Below are 5011 nucleotides of genomic sequence, written 5' to 3'. Positions count from 1 at the left end.
CCTCCCTCCCTCCCTCCCTTCCTTCCTTCCTTGGAGCCTGTCTGGAACAGGCTGGCCTCAGACTCAGAGGTTCTCCTTGTTAAAGATTTACTTACAAAACAAATAAGGCAGCCAGGTGGTGGTGGTGCACTCCTTCAACCCTAGAAGGACTGAATTCTTTGAACTCAGGAGGCAGAGGTAGGCAGATCTCTGCGTTTGAGGCCAGCCTGGTCTACAGAGCAAGTTCCAAGACAGCCCGGGCTACAAAGAGAAACCCTGTCTTGAAAACCAAAAACAAAGCAAATGAAGGTAATGTAGAGTTTTGAAAAAGGTGAAAGTGATTCCTGCATTATCATTTCATTGATTAGATGTCAAAATTGTGTTTTTAACTATAGGGTAATGTTATTTTGATGAGTTTGTAGCACGAATTCTAATTTGTCTTAATAATAAAACCCAGAGTCAGATATAGGGGTTAATACTGAAGATCAGAGAAACAACACAGACAGCTACTAGAGAGTTCTTTTACCACTATTAATGCTCAAACTGCAGGAGTGATCCTGTTCTCAGATTGCATCTCCAGACTGCTGTCTGTCTCCACCAAACCTCAGACTGCAGTGAGCTCTTGTCTCCTCCCTCCTTATATTCCTCTCTCCTGGCAGCCATATCCCTTCCTGTCTCCACTTCCCTAGTGCTGGCATTAAAGTCTTGGGACTCCCAAATCCTGGGATTAAAGGTGTGAGCCACCACCGCCTGGCCTCTAGTGGTTTAGCTCTGCACTCTGATCTTTAGTCAAGTTTTATTTGTTAAGACACAAACAAAATATCACTACATTTTCCTCTTTTTGTCTAAAATGAAAAAAGAAGGTTATAACTAATATAAGAAAAACTACATGCAGTAAGTACAATAACTATACAATATATACAGGCAGTAAGCACATCCGCAATGTCTAGTCCATTTGCATTTGACAAATTCAGAGAAAATACTCCATCATCTATGCTATCTTGGTAAGTCCAAAGTGTTGTACTGCTGGGGAACCTCCTTCAGCCGATGGCCTTTGAGACACTGGGGCGAGGCTGGGGGTGGCCTTGGGTACTAAGGATTTTATCTTAACAAGCATCCTGGGGTTTAGAGAAGGAGAGAGCGGCACTCAAACACCAAAGCCAGCTTTAATCTTTAACTGGACTGGAACTACAGAAAGACCATTTGCATTACATGTCTGTAGAGAACAGCAGAAACAAACATTTGGGAAGATTTATGAAATTTTATCCTGGTGGAAATGTGATATACCAATAGGCCAGTTTACTCTTTTTTTTTTTTTTTTTTGATTTTTCGAGACAGGGTTTCTCTGTGGCTTTGGAGCCTGTCCTGGCACTAGCTCTGTAGATCAAGCTGGTCTCGAACTCACAGAGATCCACCAGCCTCTGCCTCCCGAGTGCTGGGATTAAAGGCGTGCGCCACCATCGCCCAGTTTACTCTTTTTCTTGGGACATTTTTTCTGAATGATTTGTCATTTTTCTTCAGACGTCTCATTTGTCCAGTAGTCTTTGAATTCCTTAGTTGTATACCTTTATTCTCCTGAAAAGCCAGAAACAAAACCCTTCCCCAACTCTAATTTTGGGGAGGTTCTCTTTTGGCAAGTTATATATGATCAAGGGAAAAGCATTTGTTAGTTTTATAGGTTAGTTTAAATGAAATGGCCATGCTGCTTGATGAACTATCACCTCTTCTAATTAAGTTAGTTATTAAGGCCAATTAGAATTTGTGCTATAACAATTATGTTTATTACCCACAATACAAATAAAATAAATTACCAAGGGGCTTGAGTGAGGGCTCAGCAACGAAGAGAAATCAACTGCTCCTGCAGAGGACCCCGAGTCAGTTTCCAGCATCCCTGATGGCTTACAGCCAGCTCTCACTCCAGTTCCATGAGATTGGTACCCTCTTCTGACCTCAGCAGTCACAAGGCACACACATGGTGCTCTTAGATATGTGCACATAAAATAAATCTAAAACACTTTTAAAAAGATGACTTTTAGTTTGGGTTTCTATTGCTGCGAAGAGAGACCATAAAGGAAAACATTTAATTGGGGTGGCTTACAGTTTCAGAGGTTTAGTCTATTATCATCATGGCAGCATGCAGGCAGACATGGTGCTGGAGAAAGAGCTCAGAGTTCTACATCCTGATCCATAGTCAGCAGAAGGAGTGTGTCCCACTGGGTGTAACTTGAGCATCTGAGACCACAAAGCCTGCCGCTACAGTGACACACTTCCTCCGCAAGGCCACACCTCCTGATTTATTGTGCCACTCCCTGTTGGCCAGGCGGTCAACACAGGAGTATATGGGAACCACCACAGTGACTTATGGAATGAAAACAGTATTACTTCTGAGAGGTTAATAAAAGAGCAGCATAGGGACTTGCTGTGCTTTCAGAGAGCCACCTTTGGTTCATAGCACTCACATCAGGTAGCTCACAAACACCTGTAATTCTACTTCTAAGGGCTATACTGTGTCTTCTGCTCTCTACAGATATCAGGCACACTTGTGGTGCACACACATACATGTGGTACATAAATGTGGTGCACATACATGCATGCAGGCAAAAACCACACATAAAGAGTAAGTCTTTATATTTATGGTTGTGAGCCTAGCCTTTAACGGCTGAGCCATCTCTCCAGCACTCGGGAGGCAGAGGCAGGCGGATCTCTGTGAGTTCGAGACCAGCCTAGTCTACAGAGCTAGTTCCAGGACAGGCTCCAAAGCCACAGAGAAACCCTGTCTCGAAAAACCAAAAAAAAAAAAAAAAGTAAGTCTTTAGAAAAAAGCCAAAGCCATTGCTGATCCATGCACACATGCTTTTAGACAAATGTGGCATTTCTCAAGTCTAAAAACCTGGCTGACCAAAAACTTGGTATGTAGACCAGGCTGGCCTCAGATCCACCTGCCATGGCCTCCCACGTGTTGGTATTGAAAGAATGCACTACCACACCCAGCTGTAGTTTCTAATTACTATATTTGGTTACTAAAGTGCTAGGGATTTGTTTATTACTTTTTATGGTAACACATTATTTATTACATATTTTAAAAATATTTAATGTAAAAAATACCAATAGCAAAAACACAAGAATAGGAAATCCCTCACAGGTTTGCACATCGTCCTACAGGGTCATTCCACTTTCAGTGTGTTGCTGCCAGAGTGAGCACCTGTTTGTTATGTCTGAGTACATCCGAACACAGCCTTGATATGCTCCAAGTCTCTGGAGTTCTGAGATTGCAGACGTTTGCCACCTTGCTGTTGCTAAACTTTAGGATTATATGTGTGTGCAAGAGGCTACAGCTTGGTGCTGAGTGTCTTTGTCTCACCCCCTTATATTTTGAGATGGTCTCCCTCAGCCTGGAACCCCCTGGGATCCTACGCTGGTGCTGTAGATGTGCTGCCTGCTCCTGGTTCTCATGTGGGTGCTGGAGACGCAGCAAGCCTCTACCACTGCAGAGTCTCCTCCAGCTTTAGGCTGGAGTCTTCTAAAGAAAATTGTAGCAGAAAAATTAAAAAGTGCTAATAAAGAGGGTTTTTATAAAGTCAGGCATAGTGATACACACGTTTAATTCCAGTACTCAGAGGGAGAGTCAGGTGGATCTCTGCTTGAGGCCAGCCTGGGCTACAGAGTGAGTTCCACCACAGCAGGGCTACACAGTAAGACCCAGTTTCCCCCAAAAAGAGGGTCTTTATAATATGACTTAACTGAATTTATCTAATATTAAATGCCTCACCATTAGTCTGGTACATTTGTTGTAATTAATGAACTGATAATACTTGTTCATAACTTGTCTATAACTTGTTCAAATTCCTTGAGTAATTTTTTTTTTAAGACAGGGTTTCTCTGTGTAGCATTGACTGTCTCCTGGAACTCATTCTGTAGACGAGGCTGGCCTCGAACTCAGAGATCCACCTACCTCTGCTTCCTGAGTTCTGGGATTAAAGGTGTGTGACACCACCACCTAGCTTCTTTAGTTATTTTTAAATTCGGTTTTCAAACTAAGATTTCCAAGTTTGACTTCTTTCTGTTTTAGGATATCCATCTTAAATTAGCTTATGATACCTTAGGCTTCTCTTGGTTGTGATCCCTTTTTGTGGGTCTAAATAAGACGATAGTGATATTTTGCACTGGATGTTGCTAACTGAATGCTTACTGAAGGCCAGATTATCTTTTTCTGAATGTGCTCAGTGTCTACCATTGAGCACCACTGAGTAGAGAACCTTTAGTAGATGACCGCTAGGACTGAATTAGGATAGCTGTTTATATTTATGTGAAGGAAGGACCTTAAAATGTTGTGGATCAAGCATGTTATGCTGATGTAGTAGAAGAGATGACTGACAGATTTTGAGATATGAAATTTAAGATCTTTAAAAATTAACTTAATTGGCCAGCCATGGTGGTAAACGCCTTTAATCCCAGCACACAGGAGTCAGAGGCAGGTGGATCTCTGTGCATTTGAGGTCAGCCTGGGTTACAAAGTGAGTTCCAGGATCGCCAGAGCTGTTATACAGAGAAACCCTGTTTTAAAAACCAAAACATAAAAAAAGTAACTTAAACTTTTGAATGGAAACTATGGTGTACATAGGCATAATTCAGAATGAACATTAAACAGTGACTGAGTCATAGGCCAGGTGCAATGGTATTTTGCCTTTGATTCTAGCTCTTGGGAAATTGAGGTGGTAGCATTGCTCCTTCTAGAGAAAGATCAACCAGGCAGCATAGCCAGATTAATACCTTTAAAAAAAAGGAGACCAATACATATTATACATATTTCCTGTATGCCTGTTGAGGCCCCTGCTACTGCTACTGCTACTGCTACTGCTACTGCTACTGCTACTGCTACTGCTACTGCTACTGCTACTGCTACTGCTACTGCTACTACTACTGCTATTACTACTACTAGTCCTGCTGCTGCTGCTGCTGCTGCTGCTTCTTCTTCTTCTTCTTCTTCTTCTTCTTCTTCTTCTTCTTCTTCTTCTTCTTCTTCTTCTTCTTC

The 5011-nt window shown here is 42.1% G+C and overlaps 1 protein-coding gene across 2 annotated transcripts in view; it reads left to right on the top strand.

Annotated features, from left to right (window-relative positions):
- Nucleotides 1-5011, top strand: part of Zdbf2 (zinc finger DBF-type containing 2) — a 47294-nt gene that overhangs the window by 33506 nt on the left and 8777 nt on the right. The window lies entirely within an intron of this gene.

The sequence above is a fragment of the Microtus ochrogaster genome, linkage group LG4 (assembly GCF_000317375.1).
Source record: "Microtus ochrogaster isolate Prairie Vole_2 linkage group LG4, MicOch1.0, whole genome shotgun sequence".
Classification (NCBI taxonomy): Eukaryota; Metazoa; Chordata; class Mammalia; order Rodentia; family Cricetidae; genus Microtus; species Microtus ochrogaster.
Note: the sequence above shows the minus strand (reverse complement) of the source record. Positions and strands in the feature narration are given on the sequence as shown.